General features: G+C 41.2%; 1 protein-coding gene across 7 annotated transcripts in view; it reads right to left on the bottom strand.

The window, feature by feature from the left end:
* The window catches only part of GALNT9 (polypeptide N-acetylgalactosaminyltransferase 9), a 230371-nt gene that overhangs the window by 58232 nt on the left and 155433 nt on the right, over positions 1 to 16706 (bottom strand). The gene's annotated exons all lie outside the window — the stretch shown is intronic.

The raw sequence follows: 16706 nt of genomic DNA, 5'->3' as shown, positions 1-16706 counted from the left end.
CCCACTCTAACAACACGGTTTGCTTTGTTTTCCAAACCCTCTGCAGGAAGGTCAGAGGGCTGTGGTCCTGGGTAAGATTTGGGAGTTTTGTGGAAGGAAATGGAGAACTTCAGTAACAGGAGAATTTGTTCCTACGAATTCCTGTTCCCATCAAATTTCAATGAATAACGTTTATTACTGGGTCATCAGTCTTTAAATAGGAGCTGCAGACAACATATTGCCAGGCTGAATTGCTGCCCTAGGTCACTGACATTCTGTACCCTGCCCAGGAATTACTGTTGCTGTAAGAAATTCTCAAGCAGCAGTAAATTAAACCACCTCCCTCTGTCTCCTGCTCATACACACCATGCAGCAGGAACCTTCCTTTGCTGCAATGAAGGCAGTAAAAAGGCTCCCACCGACTTCACTTCAGTGGCAATTGGATCAGACACCAGGTAGGGGCATTACAAATACACAAGGCACCAATGTGGAAGCACTTAACAAACGTCACCATTTACTCCAGTCAGAGGAACTGCTTGTCAGAGATTCAGCTCCTGATGTAAGCAAAGAGGAAAAGGATATTCCTGCTTTGCCATGGATGGCCATCCCTTGCAGCATCAGCCTGCCTGCTCCCACACACTATGAAATACAAGTTGTTTTAGCACAGGCAAAGGACCAAAGACAGCCCTTCCTTCCCTTAGAGCAGAATGAGCTGGAAGTGGTTGGGGTGACAGATGACCAGACAAGATGGGAGCAGCCTGTGTAGTTTTGCAATTCAGTGACATCTGCAGTGATTTCATTTTGGAGAAAAAAAACAGGATCTCTTACAACTGGAAATGGAACTAAATGAATGCCACTGCCTTTATTCTGGCAGCTGAATTCCAGTACCATTAGTAGTTGTGTTTGTAACGTAAACATACATCTGTCACTGCACTAAAATAGATTTCTTCTTTTCCCCTACTCATCAAAGTCAAAAAAATTTGCTCCAGCTGCTGCTGACAAAGAATTTGTAGAACATTCCTATTAGTATTCTGCACACCCTGACAGGTGCATATCTAACTTGCTAGCATTTCTCTCTCAGTTCAGTTAATTGAATCGTGGCTTGATTGAGTTCAACAGACAATAAAAAATATTTTCCCAGTTTGAAAAGTTTTGACCTAACTCAGTGAGTAAAGAACTGATAAGGAACATCTCCACAAGAAAAACTGGGCTTGTTGTTCTCATCTAAATCAGTGCTCAATTTTGTGAGCTCTCAGCTCTTTTTTTAGCTCCCTTTCTCATGTTTCTCTGCTAGCACTGCAAGACAAATGAGCTTGCAGATACTACAAAAGGTCAAAAGATAGATAACAAAATGAGCATAACTAGATTTTCTTGTCCACTACCTGGTTCTGCAGTGTATGGATGGGCTTTCTGCTCAAGTTTCTCAAATGGGACCAGGATAACTGCACTTATCAGAGGAGGCACTGCTGAAGAAAAGCTAGCTAAGGATACTCCTCAGCTCCATCAAGCTGGGCATCCCATCTCTGACAGTCACTATCAGAGAGCATGCCACTTCTGAAAGTATTTCAGCCCCAAAATCAGTGTTATGATTTAGCATCAGTAAAGCCAGGGAAGAGGGGTTCGTTGCTGTTTTCTGAATCCAGCTCTAAGGAAACTAACTGTAAAAGAAACAAAGAACAATATAGATTACACTGACACAATGCAATGCAGGTTATGGCTAATGAGCTCTGCCCATACTGAGTGAAATGCTGTGGAAAAAGTCCTGTCTCCAGGATGCCTGCAGCAGTACAGAGCCAGCTAACAGAGGAATGCTGGAGGCCGAGACCCAAAGCCCTGCAATATTAGCAAAATCTGAGCCATGCAGTGTTTCCTAAAGGTGAGCAGCACATGAAGATGGAGCAGAACCGTGCTACCAGTGCTGGCAGCATTAACAACTCTGCAGATTCAGTGATGTTGTGCATAAATGGCAGGACGGGGCAGCTGGAGGCCCACTGCAGGGTCAGCTCATGGCCCAAGCTCACCTTTGCTGTCCAGCTTTGCAGTCAGGTTTGCACTGGCAGCCTGCCACTGCCGTGCTGTTTCCCACTCATCTGCCTCTTCCCCAGCACAGACATCAGCCAGCATACCTCCACCCACACTGGTGGGGCTGCAGCACTGCACGTCTCACCCAGAGCTGTCATTATTGTGTAAAATATTAGGCGTTATACAGCACAGATAAATTTTACTAATTCTAACAGAGTTAAAATCCCATTCAGTACAGTCTGCATAATTTTCCCAACTTCCTTGTTTATAGAAAAAAATGTTTCCTAAACACTGAGAATTTTTATTTATTTTAATAGACAAGAGCCTCAAACAACTGCCAATCCACTCAAATTCTCTGCTTAATAAGCTCTTAAATAGAGCCTGCTCTTCTAAAATGATTTTCTGTTGTGGGCAAACTTCAGTGGAGAACAGGCAGGTTCTTTACATCTAGCTTTGCTGCCACATGTTAAAAACAAAAACAAATCAAGAATTAAGGACTTTCAGCTGCATTCAGTTGTCAGACAGGCTCTGGAGCATTAACAGTTGCAGACAGTATGTATTTTGGTATGATTAATACAGAAAGGGCAGGTTGACAATGCAGAGTTAAGTACCTCAGTCTGAATTAAAGCTTGTTTTTATGTGTTTAACTGAGGTGTGCTTTATTATAGCATGACATCCACCAACATAGAGTTCAGGGCCTGCCAATCAGTCAGCTGTGTTTTCCAGAGCAGGAAGGAGGCCTGGGCAGCAACCCAGCTGTAACCATCCTCCTGAGCCAGTGGTGTGGCATATAAGGTCTCCTCTGAGGAGAGCAGTGTTTGTTCTGCTAATTATTTTTCTAATTGGTTTGACCTTTTTAAAACTAAAGGGGAATTTGAAAGAAAAAGTACGTATGAGTCAAGTTTTACCCTATTTCAGATTTCATTTTTATTTTTTATTTTTATTTTTTTTTACTCTTTCAACTTCAGATGCTGCTTTTTATAACTGTGAGAGCAGAATGTGGATGAGACACCAAGAATGCAGTGCAAATTAAGGATATGGGCCCTTCATGGATTTCATACTAAGCCTTTTCAGAAAAGACCTTTAATAGAACAACGGGCTGGAAAGCACAAAGTGAGAGCCAGCCCAGATTTCCTCTCATTGCTCAGAGCGCTCTGTGCAGCAATTTGATTTGGATCACTGTTGACTCAAAGTGATATCTCTATATCACTGTCTGTACCCTTTTGACTCAGCTTTTTCCAGGTAGGCTAGAAGCAATGCAGTAAATCTAACGCTTCCTACCAGCGGTGTTCCATTTGCAAAGTTTAGAAATAAATATGCTAATTTGACATTGTTAAAGATTGATAAGCACACCTGAATGAAAAAAACCTGCTGGGAGGCAATTTAAAGGTAAAAGCTAGAAAACAAAGGAAAGCAACATTATAACTTCTTTGCACATAAGCAAGTATTTCCTTCAGAAATGACTAAATATGCAGGAAAAAAGTTAGAACATATTTGCACTGGAGGCCACCTCTTCTGGAGTCAGAAGGTCAAGAATTTAACACAGGGAACCAATGCTGACTGCATCAGTTATGCTTATGCAGAGCTCAGAAGTTGTGATGGAAGACCAGAGCTGGAACTCTGCACTGTCAGGAGGAGGCCTGGCCCCACCGTGCCTGAAGGTTTGCCTCAGTGAAAGCTCTCCCGTGTTCTGCTCTGGTTTCATCCAGAGCAAGGAGCTGCTCTACAGAATCTTTATATATGACAACTCATCTTCACAACCAGACACTGCAAACAAGCTGGTGTGTCAAAAGCATGCAGATAATGTGGTCCAGGATGAAATGCTGTAGGGGCCCTCCTCCAGAAGCAGATGCTATGTAGCTACACCATTCCACTGGCACTCTCCTTAGAGGTTTAAGGATCCAAATCTGTAGGCAGGTTCCTTCTTACAAGCACTTTGTGCCTCTTCTATGTAATGTTCTTTAATCCCCTTTGCCTATCAGGAGCTCCTACAATATTTACAGCAATTGTGCAACATTTATCCAAGATTCAGCAAGTTTCTCCCATCTGCAATACTGTAGACAACTTTAAGAATCCTCCTAAAGAAAAGACACTGGAATTTCTCTGCTCAAAACCACAATACTTGCCCTGCCTCAAATACCACACACACACTGCAGATAAGGGGCCAGCTGATGCCATACTTCCACTGATTAAACCATGCAGCCTCAAATATTTTCTATTTTCCTTTTTACTACAGTATTTTATCCATTCACTTCAAGCAGAATGCTATTTGACGAGGCAGTTCTGGGGATTCTGGTGCGACTCCTCGTCTCGTTCTAGTCTCACAGGAGACTGAGATGTTATGCTTGTGAAAGGCACTCCATATGGGGAATCAGACTGCTTCACATACATATTTATGTGCTTGAGCAAGGCAGAGGCTCAGATGAACAACCTCAGGCATAGACACACACTCAGCACATCCCTGCTACAGGTACTTCATTTCAGGCCTGTGAGTACACTTTCCAGAAAGTTAACCACCATCATTTTGTTGAACATGGAACTGTTTAGAGACCAAAATGAAAAACGGCCAGGTATCGCTCTAGTACTGCCTCACAGCTGTTAAAGACCGAATATAACATAGAACGAAAGCAGAATATAAGCACTACAAAAATCAGTCTGAATTACTTCTGTTACTAAGAACTGAACTCATATGAAGATAGACTAAAAAGAAGTGTTTTATTTGACCTAACTTGCTTCTTATACTTTTAACTTTGCTTGTTTGAAAAACCAAGATTCCCACCGAAGAAGATGAAGATCTGGAAAATTCTCAGAACGAGAAGCGCTTCCCACACAGACTCACATATGAGGAACTGAACTCAAAACAGAAATGTTACTTGTAATGTCAGGAACGCTGATACTAAATTAGGCTGTGTGAAACACAGCAGAAACAAAACTGCTTGACTGCTCTCAGAAGGGCATCTTTATGCCAGAAGTTACTTCAGACGCCGATTCCACTTGTGATTGTGCCCATTCCTCAATAGTATTTTAAATATTTTAGTTGAATTTGCTTAATCCATTTAGAAAAGAGGCTCACTCAGAAAGCACATTCTAATTCCAAAATAAGAGTAACCACCCACAGAGCCAATCAGGACCGATTAAACGGCTTTACATTCAAAGTCTGCATCTCATTCCACCCTTTCTTCAGTGGAAGTTTAAATCTTGGTTTGTCTTTTTCTCCTTCCTTTGCTGCTGTCCTTTATCCAAGGCCGATCTAGACAGATAATTCAATGAATGGTCAAGTAACATTTGCCTGGATAAGGCACTGCCTGAGTCTGCTGCAGACACACAGAGCTTTCAGCCCACCCCTCTCCTACAAGCGTCCTATGCTGTCACAGCTCCTCGTGAGGTGCTGTCACATTGCTAAGGCACAAGAAGTTGGAGCCATCTGTTCACTTCAGCTAATTACAGCTTGCTCCTGAGATTTCTGCTGGGCTCTCCTTTAAGGCATGCTGAACGAGCGCTGAAAGCATTAGAGGAATCGACTGTGTTGTCCCGTATTTTAAATGAGAATAAAAAGAGATGCCCTTCTTAAACAGGCGGAACAGTGCTGTTTCAGCTCTCTCAGAAATGAGCGTGATGCGTTTCTCTGTGAATGACTTTACCATACATACAAATAAAGCTAGAAGAGGTTAAAGTGTCAAAAACAGTTGAGTTTTTGGCTCCATACTCTTTAATAAATAATGACAAGGCTCACTTGGAGTTCAGCAAAGAAACTCTCTTGCTTTTCTCCTGGCAGAACATCTTTACGCATTATAGGATCAGACACAAACTTGTCTGACACGCCAAGGTTACCTCAGACACTTGGAAAGATGACCCTGTGATTTTCAGGTCTGACAATTGAGCTCTACTGCTGGCACAAGGAGGGCCCGTATGGCATCTGTCACTTCAGCCTGCACAGGATAAGAACCAGAGGGGAAATGAGCATAACCTGCTACTCGCACTCTGCCCTCAAAAGAGGCAGCATCCTCTACCAACAAAACCTTGGACCTTTTGCTGAGATATAAACAGAGTTAGGAAGCTTGGAGACTTCCAAGAAGGATGGGATTCCCACTTGTTCAAAATACATATAGAAGTCTAAAGCATGAGGTTCTCAGAAGTCACTGATCAAGTTCTGCTTTAAGAGATCAACTGCAATGAAAGGAACATATACTCAGCTGGTAAAATGCTGCAGCCCATAAAAACCAAGCAGCAGTGAGTGTTGTAAGGGCTGTCCACCTGCTACCTTCTTTTTCTTCTGAAGGATGCCCTTCTAGTTCCTTGTTGAAAAGGGAAAAGGGGGGGGAGGGGAAAGATGTGAATGAAGAGCTTTAAATCAGAAACAGGTCCTGAACTCCTTTTTGATAGAGAAATTGGTGCATGACAGTTCATAAACCCAAAAACTGAATTCTCTCACTCTCAGCAGACAATGAAGGAGATGGTAGATTGCAGTGCTGGCACATTAAGTTCTCTTATTAATCCATTCCTGCCAAGAAGCTGTTTCTGGGTGAACTTGCTGACAGCTCTGTAAGACTTTCTAGATTGATCTCAGCTAGTGAAGGACATCTGCAAGGGTTTTAGATGGCTCAGATTACAACCTTGGGCTGGAACTCATTTAAGGATTCTTAGATTCAATAACCTAGTACAAACAATTCAATTGGGAATTATCACCAGTCAGCTTAACTAGAAAGGTTCTTCACATCAAGTTCTCAAATTCCCCTTACTCCAATAAATCAGTGCATTCTTTCCCCACTTCATTGTCTACTTATTTGCCTGGCTTAAATATTTCAGCAAGTACTTAAAAAGTGTTTGCTGTTTAAAAATTTAGGTGGCAAATAAATGTGTCAGATTCTTATTTCTTAAGCTCCACTGATGCCAGGGAGCAGATATTAATGGAAATGCTTTTCTGCTGAGATCTCACAATGAGAATTATACATTCATTGTTGTCAGTGGGCTTAACATTGGATTGCCTCAGTTCAGTGCTCTTAGCACACCGCTCCTTTAACATCTGCAAATGAAGAGTATGTGATGAAAATCTGCTGCGTTCTCATCATTTGCACTACAAGATTTCAAAATCGTCATGAGAATCAGGTTAGACTTTAATAATGAAAAACCTAATCTTGCTTGCATGGAACATGCATGAATGAAAGGAATGGATTCTGCACACAGATTATGTAGTTCTCAGACTGTGAACTACGCTGCAGAATTCACATCAGTGATGGCCAAGAAAAACATATATGGTGTATCACCTGTTGATAGGATACAAAGAACAAAAGGATCAAGGAATGAAATAAGTACGCCCAATGAAAAATACTGGGTTTATTCAGATTAGGATAAGGGGAAGGAATCATCTGGGAGATGATCACCAACCCATTAAAATTCCATGTGTGTAAGGCTAGTTACATCCAGATGTTTGGTTAGTGCTGGGTTCAAATAAAATTAAAGTTTTAAAGTTCCTTTTCAGGAAAAATTAACTCCACTTTGGCCAAGAACTATTCTGGCCTTAGAGCTGAGCCCGCTGCACTCTTTCCCTCATCTTTTGATTTGCTCTGAAAAATATCCCTTGTTAACTAGTAAAGGTCAAATTATTTTGGTTATGGAGAAAACGGGGCAAACAAACAACAACCAACCAACCAAAAACCCAACAGAACCTCAACCCTTAGAAATGTAAATCAAGAGGATAAAGTGAATATTTGTGACCTCTTCCCTCTTCTCTATCCAATCACTAAATTATTTGTGGACCAATGCAATGGATCTACAAAAAACCCCAATGCCTCTGAAGCCCGTAAAACAGTGGGATATTTTTCATTTTGTCCTCTCTGTTCAGATCAGTCAGAAAGACAAACAGCAGTCTGCTATTACTGGGCAATAATCCTTCGATGAGGTTACACAGCTGCAAGAGCTTTGCACAGCACCTGCCTTTATAGAGTACATGTTGGCTATCTTTGGAATTCATGCATCCATGTATGAAAAGCTGAACTGAAAGGTTTGCTTCACTACAGAACAGAGAATGAATAGCAATTTAAGAATCTCTCTGGTTCAACAAGACCTGCTAGAAATGAAAAATGACATTCCTGATACAAGGCAATTACTGTAGCTCCAGACATCCAGTCAGGTGCAAGGTCTGCTGAAGGATTGCTTCCTGCATTTAATTTCCTGCAAAATCACAGCTATTAATTAACTTTTCAAAAAAAGGTGCTGCCTTTGACACCAGAATGCATGCAGATTTTACAGAGGTTTACAGCCATCTGGTTTTTGAAAACTTACATGGCTCTCTGTGACATGACTAAATAGCCAAGGGGTGCAGCATGGAACTACTGAAAGACAACGTATTATTCTTCCTTCATCCAAGGTATTTAACCGGTGTACTGAGGAACAAACCATGCTTCCAATCAAGTCTGCTAACATTTCAAGAGCAGTTACAATTTCTGTGGACATCAGCCAGGGGAAGGAAATAAGGAGCAGATTAAGAGCTCCATACAGATTTTCTAATTAGAAAGCAGGGGAGGTGGGTTAGATGATGAGATTTAGATGGTTCTTTGCTTGAACAATGAAGCACTAGCTTCACTGTGATACACTGCAAGGTTAAGAAGCACTACAGATAACATCCCCCCGCCAAAAACTTGGAAGTGCTTGGAAAATGGAAACCTTTCCCACAACAAAAACAAAGTCAGCAGGCCTGGATGAGGGTCTAGATCCTCAGTGTATTCAGAAGACAACTTTTTCCTACTTGCCTATAGCACCTTCCAGTGAACAAAGTCTCCTATATCTGTTCATCTAATGTCTCAGGCCAATTGCTCATCCAGTTATGCTCCATGCAAGCAGCTAATCCTTCTGTGGTCAAAGCAGTACATGCTGCATCTGAGAGCAATACATTCTTCACTGTACTCTAGATATGAACACAACATAGATCCTTCAGTCTGAGGCTCAGGCTTTGCTTTGGGTCCGGTCAACAACACTCCAAAACCACCTTCAGCAAACTGCATCCTTTGTTGCAGCATAGTTTGTCACCCATCCTCTCCTCGCTTCTTCCTAGAAGGCATCCCAAGGCCAGGACCCAGCACTGGTGTTTGATGCTGCCAAATGCATGCTCTTGTGATGAGGTTCATTAACATGCTTCTTCCATACGATAGCTCTCGTGTAGCATAGCTTTAAGTTTCCTCCTGAGTCAGGTAAAGGCAGCTCCCATGTAGCTCTTTGCAGAGGCTCTTTGCATTGCTATCAAGTTCCCTTAAAAATTTCGTAGTACTCCCCTGCCTACTCAACACTGAATTTTATGGGAAAAGATCTTGCTGGGGTTTGAAATAATTGCAGGAAGAGAGGAGGCAACCAGAGCGAGCACACTTTCTGAAAAAAGATCGTTATTTTACATAGTACACAGCATCATTGCAATTTAAATGATGTCAAATGTAGCTCTTAGGATCTCTGTGCTCCAAGCAATAAACTCCCAGACAGTTTTAATGCCATTCAGTTGTCAAACAAAGTAGTAATTTACATAATAGTATACTACGCCTGCAAGAGGCCGAATTCTTTCATAAGGCTCCTTGGCACAAGCTTCCACCTCCAGGAACATTTACATTTTATCCCGTATTATGCAGCTCTGTGGGTCGCAGTGGATTGAGCCATCCCAAATGCATTATCCTTGAAACCACTGAAGTCTTTTGTGCTTTGATTAGAAAAATTCCTGGCTTTAGAAGGCTCGCAGAAGGTCACTCCTGGCTTCAGCACATGTCAGAGCTCACCCTTAGTTTCCATAACTAAGCCAGCAGGCACAGCTGCCTGCATGCGCTCTTCTGCTCTCAGAAAGTGAGAGGTAATGAGGAGAAAAGGAAATTATTCAGTCCTGAACTTGATTCCTATTCCACACACTAACGTTTCTTTGTACTTCACATCCCAAGACCTCTCACCTTCAAATGCACAGGGATTAAAGGGGTTTTTCTTTCAGGCAGTAGGGAGTTTGACAGTGCTGACCACGTCCATCTCCAGCTAGCAGAGAGCAATGGGCAACCACACCTGGCAGCTGGCTTTTATTGCCATATCAAGTGATCTGATTAACATCTGTATAACAAGTACTCATCAGCTCCTCAGGCTTTCTTCCCCAGCACAACCTGAAGAAGACAACAAGTGTCTGCAAGAGAGCTAAATTTCCCCCTCATCTTGGAAAGCTGGGTTTGCACTGTTACTGCTGTTTCAAGATTTGAGGTTAGCACAGGGCCAGGTGCCAGGTATGTGCACAGCTTAAGACTCTTCATCATTGAATGAAGAATAAAGAACAATTGGGAAAAGTATGTAAATCTCTCCTGCATTATGGTTCAGATCCCTCATATAAGTATCCAGTAACAACCTTTATCTATGCAGAAATGTCTCACTTCAAATGAAATTTTCTTTCTACCAGGGAAAGAGCAGCATCTATTTCAGTGTGATCCAACTTTGTTCCTCTCCTTCCCCTCCATTATATCTTTCTAAGAAAAGTGGGAATCACAATGGCACACAGTGCAAGATTTCTGGGTATACACATGCGTATATGAAAAAAGTGATTGATGTTCTGATGTGTAAAGACCTTTAGTGTCAGAATATACTGTAGGAAAAAAAGACCTAACTTGATATAACGGGTTTTGGCCCTTCCTTACATCCTGAATACACTCTGTAGGTTTTTTTTTGTCTCCATTTGTGGAGATGGCAAAGGTGAAAATGACAGAATTATTAAATAAAGATTGCATTTTAGATATTTCTCAAGGTCTCCTAAACCTTGGAATAGCTGATGATTTGGTACAGAAGAAAAAGATGAATCAACATGCAGTCATTTTCCAGAATGCTCAACTATGAATTGGTGATTAACCTTTAAAACATACTATGAAAAGTGACTGATTCTCTCATTGCTTACAAATCAAACTCTCTCATCCGATAACACAGGCGATAGCTGAGACCAAGTTACTGTGTTCAGCACAAAACTATCAGCCTGAAATCCCTGATTCTATTCCTTATATCAGAAGAGACAATATATGCATACAATCTATTTCAGCTGAGACTATCAACTGGCATATACAGCACTTCTGTCTAGTACTTACAGAGCAATACTTTGATGCCTAATTCATAGCCCTCTGACACATTTTAAGCATATTAAGTATTGTTAAAATGTGTTGGTCTTGCCATGACATAGGCCTCTATAAACTGCATTGATCTCTGATTTTTTTTCTAATATTCTTGTCAAATTTGGTAGATGGCAGCTTCACTGAGGTGGGAACAATGCTGTCTGGCAGCCACAGATAAGTTGTACTGATAGTCCTGGAGAATAATGATTAGACATTAAACAGAATGGTTGAAACATCAAATTTTGGCAAAAAGCATCATCATATCCTTTGAAAGGAGGAGAAAAACCAAACTACTTCATTATTAGCAAACTGGCAATAGTCCCCACTAGCATGTGTTGATTTTTGCTTTACTTGGGCTTTGTGGAAATGGAAAAAAAAAAAATTAGTAATGAAGTCTCAGGACTTTACATCATAACTTCAGTAAAAAGGAAAAAAGTAATCTCAGAATCAAAACATGCCTCTTACTCTACTTCTTCCATCTTCCTGCCTGGCTGATGCTGAAAGTGAACTCAGCCAGGTATAGTAGCTATCCAGAACCCTTTCTGATAGCACCATCTTTGTCTCTTCTCTCTGCAGCATTGCTGGTGAAAAAGAACAGGTAGGCAGAGGTAACAGATGGCCCGATGCACTTCAGTACGCTCACGTCACATACAGGGCTGTGCAGCACAACAAAGCCCATCCTCCCAACCTATGACCTCACAAGTCCAGCACTGCCTTCTAAATTACTTATTACTCAGATCAGTCTTAATAACATGGAGGAAAACTTGGTTTTTTGATGAAGATTTGTATAGCAAAGCTAATCATATGTCTAGCAAGCTATTCAGGAGAGATGAGAACACTGCTGCTCTGTTAGTGGTTACGGGTACTTAGTCATCAGGCATTAAGCAGCTGTTACAGATAAAATCCCTGCAAAATACCAGTTTCTATGTGTGTAGCAAAGTAGTTTGTACTACGGACAGAGTTACTACCTTTGGACCAGGTGATAGGCAGACAAGATATTTCAGTTTACTCTGTCATTGTTTTGCTGAGAAACTAGCATTCTTGCTTTTCAGATCAACCCTAATGAAACACCTGCTAGGTTTTAATTAAAATAAAATGGAATGCAGTTGTATGAACAGGTGGAAAAAGATGATGATATACCATACAGCTCAAATCCCTCCATGTGTTTGGAGACCTTGCAAATTCCCAGCTATCAGATCCATAAAACAGCTACAGAATGTGTCAAGACCATTTTGATTGTACACACGAGTCTGATTAAAAAGGCATCTACTTTTTGGAGAAGAGGAGAACAGTAACACACGAGCAGCCCTTATGTTACGTCCAGGTAATAACAAGAATAATCTCAGACAATGAGATTTTCCAGTTGCGAGAAGCAGGACCGAAATCATTCTCAATGTTAGACAACACAACAGCCATCAAATATGAGCGTGACTTTCAAAAATCATTTCTGAGCACAATTTCTATCCTGCCCGGAGGTCTCTCTCCAGCCCTTTCAAAGGAGAGCAGTCCCCAAGAGGCACAACACTGTGTGCCTTAAGTCAGCTGCTGAAACAGAATGGAGCAAGAGCAGCAGCTTCATTTCACTTCATATTTTGCTTAGGCACAGAAGAGAAAGGAGACCTTAGGTAGACCTCCACCACTTGAACTGGGCACATGGTTAATTGCCAGCTGAGTGTGGCAAGAAATGGAAGATCACGAAGACCCTGAGTCGGGTTCCACACAACTGTTGGCACATGAGAGAAAAGCGACTGTGAAACATGCAGTGAGCAGCTACTCCTGGAGCCAGTACTTACTTAAGTTTTGAACGACTGAAGCGAACTTAGTGGGATAGGAAATCTGGCCTTTGCCAAAGAACTCTCAATACCAATTCCTTTAAATGAGTTCTCATCAGCTTCAGCTTTTTACACACTTACTGTCAGTAAGCCTGTAAAGCATTCATCCTTCTGAAACTCTACCTCTAGAATGAAAAATAAAATTCACGTATGGAATCTGAGCAATCCTCTCATCTCCCCATGGAGAAAGCCATGGGTTTTTCCAATTGCAAATGTACTACCACAGAAGACCTTACAATGTACTGAGGTCATGAGCAGATAAAAACTGTTAAACAATCCATGCACTGCTTTATTAACCTTTTCAGTCTACCAGGTTGGAGTATTTCAATGTTCTCAAATACTTACAAAATGCTTAATGCAAGGCTGGCTGTACACAAACATGCACTGTTTTCTGAAATACAATGTATGAAGCCTTTCCAATTTTTCTTGATTTCAAGACAACAGAAGTCCTTTAAGGACTAACGATTTGAAAAATTTCACTTCAGCCTATGAAAGAACATGAAGAGAGCAAACTGCATGCTGCATTCAAAGGAGCTCCTCATTCCAAATAATTCCAAGCATTTTGATCGTACACATTATAGACAGATGAAGGCAGATGTTCAACCTGATAGTTACCTGCTAGCTCTGCACAAAGCATGCAGCAAACAGAGCTGATTACCAGCCATCACCTTTAAAACAAGATGTTTCCTGACAACCTTATCAGGTGGATTGATTCTGGCCTCCTGTATCGATGTTTATCTCCACATCTTTTCTCAAGTCAGCTTTGCCTCCCATATGGACTTTTGGCTCAAGTCATGGTTTTTGGATGGGTTTCCCATGACAAAGCAGGCTGTGGTAGCAAGAACGGCCTTTGTACAGTTGCAGTCATGTTTTCTTTCATTCACACCGCAGCCTGTATTTGTAAATCACTTCTTTCCTGGCAGCTACAGTGATTGATTTTCCACTGGTTCAAATGCAAAGAAGTAACGTTCGATCTGGAAAATCCATTTAACAAGTTTTTTTATTCAGCTTATGCTGTCACAAACTGTGAGTAATGCACATTTTTACATGACATGACAGCAGGCTTATTTTAAAATGTGAATCACCTCCAACATTAAATGGAAGTAGTTTCTCTCTCAAAAAAAACCCTTAAAAACCAATTAAGTATGAAGTCCTACAGCCCGACAGGAGGCAAGCTTCAAAACATCTATAGAGATCTGGGCCTGTTTTTCCCCATGTTCTTTAACATCCCTTTTCTGTGTTTGCTGTACTCATGCACACTTCATATAACCACCACATGATGACTATATTGCAAATAAATGCTATAATGAAAAGGGCCTTGAGACATCTTTGGCTGTTTATAACCTGTCTGTGTTCATCTTCTACTGCCATTCTCCTCTTCCCAGACACAAACATGGAGGCAGGAACTGAAGCACATAGGTAGTCCCTGCCTTCCCCAGCGAGCTCAGCATGAGTTTTACTTACATCACTTCCCAACTGCTGAGAAACCTCTTCAACAGTTTCAATTCCCAGACCTAACACTTCGTTTTACTAAATCAGAACAGATTGTCCTACTTCTTACATCCTAGTAATTGCCCATTAATAAATCCTGCTCCCACTCAGCCTTATCCTTCAGTTATCAAGCAGCATGGCTGGCACCGGTAACATTTAATTTGAAATTGTTCCCAAGAGGGCAATAAGTAGTAAGCAAGCACTCAAAGCTTCTGCTCTTGGATGGCTTCAGTGATAATAGCGAGCGGTAAGATACTGACCTACATCCATCTCCTCAAGCATGAGCTCAAGTAAGTCTCAAACATCAGCACTTGTATCTGCCTTTCAGCCCTGGTCTGCTCACATGCATCAAAACATATATTCAGAATTAGTGATATTTTTGCCTTTTTTTTCCTCCCCTTCCTAGTGCCATTGGGATTGGGACCTGGAAAAACTGTACTAGACAAACGAACAGGCCAACAGCTTCCAAACTATCCAGTCACTAACCACACACAGACAAACTACATCACTGGAAGAGCACGCATCTGAGGAACAACACAATCTGCTCTGGGAATGAGAAGATGTGAGAAGAGCCTGGTGCTAGAGACTGATACAAGCATCCTCTAGTAGCATGTGAGTGCACATAGCAGGGTTTGCATTTCTGCTTAACCTAGGCTACTCCTCATCCTGGGGAAAGCACAGCTAGGACAAAAGGAACTTGACATTAAGTTGTCTTGGAACCGTTCACGAGCCCTCTGGTGGTGCTCGCTGTCACCTGCACTTCAGAAGCGTCACATCGCTGTGAAGATGCTCTGCCTGCCTGCAGGATGTGCTCAGGGAAACAGCACCGAGTTTGGACGAGCTTCTATGCAATCCAGAGTCTCTGTGCTTCCCGTGTTTCCTCTATGCTGTGCAGAACGCAAAAGCTACAGAAAGAGCAGGTTTATCCAGCTATTAAAGAAAAACAACCAATGCAGATAAAAAGACCTCAAAGCCAACCGACCAAAAACCAAAGCCCTCTTGCTCTCATTCAAAAATGTGAATTCTCAGCTCTTCCAAGGATGTAATTTTCTTATTAAAAAAAATAATTAGTCATTTAAAAATTTCCTTTGCTTATAGCCTTGGGCTGACAATCCTTTTCTCTTCATTAGGTTTTAGCAACTTCTGAAATGAAGAAGATACAAATAAGACATGCACATTTGTGCTGGCTTCCTCCAATCTGATTGGACAATTCCATGTCATGTGATGACAAATCAATTTTAATTAAGAGATAACTTCATTTTAGTCTGTAACTATCAAAAGGACTAAGCATAATCCTTGTTTAAGATGTTTTGCCCCCTAAGGTGCTAAATAACTCATACAGAAAAGGTTAAATGTTGCACGTTCACAAAACCAAAGTCACTGTTCCATTTGCAGATTTCCATTAATTTTTTTTTTTTTTAACCTAAATTGAGAGCCCCGAAGAGAAGTTACAAACTGAGGTCCAAACTGAGCTCTGATTGGGAAAGTGGTTAAGTGGGTGGATTTTTTTCTTTTTAGTAAGTTGAAGGTTGATAAGAAGATACTTTCTTCCAAGGAAAAGCTTTGTAGCTAGTGTCACTCAATTGATAGCACGCTGCTTTGTTCAACTCTCCTCCTTTAAAAAGGCCAACAGAAACAATTTCTTTAGAGAATGCACACAGATAAGTGCAACAGCATCTCAGACCTTCTGTGAATATGCTTATCATCCACTTTCAAAGGGCATGGAAATGAACTAATTCATTCTGTCTTCAGCAGATTGGGAACAATTCCAATACCAGCCCCGCAAGCATTAGAATCGCACATCGATGGTGAAAGGAAGGGTTACAGCAATACGCATTTATATTTCCTTTCATACCATTTCAGCAGAGCTTGCAACTTGCTTTCTATCTGCTTTGCAGCATTGTGTGAAGAGGATTTTTTAAAAATATATGTGTATCTATACATAAATATATATATATAAAAACCCAAATCTGTGAGCAACACATTTGTCATCTGACCAGTGTTAAATTACCACTTTCTATTTTAAACTTTGATATTTGGAGAGAAAATGGCACAAATATCCTACAAAGAGGGGCTTATCAAAGGTTCTGTTGAGCAGGATCACATTTGCTATAGAAATCCTCATTCCAGGATAAGATGTAGGACAGAATTCCCTCTAACTGAAGATGACAGGAGTTGCCACCACTGGAGCTGAATGCATGGCTGTGTGTTTCCATGAGTTAGTGCTATACCAGCTGGAGTACTGACATACAGCACAGCAACATTTAGTGTATAT

The sequence above is a fragment of the Meleagris gallopavo genome, chromosome 17 (assembly GCF_000146605.3).
Source record: "Meleagris gallopavo isolate NT-WF06-2002-E0010 breed Aviagen turkey brand Nicholas breeding stock chromosome 17, Turkey_5.1, whole genome shotgun sequence".
NCBI classification, from domain to species: Eukaryota; Metazoa; Chordata; class Aves; order Galliformes; family Phasianidae; genus Meleagris; species Meleagris gallopavo.
The sequence above is the reverse complement of the archived record's forward strand: the minus strand, read 5'-3'. Positions and strand labels throughout refer to the sequence as shown.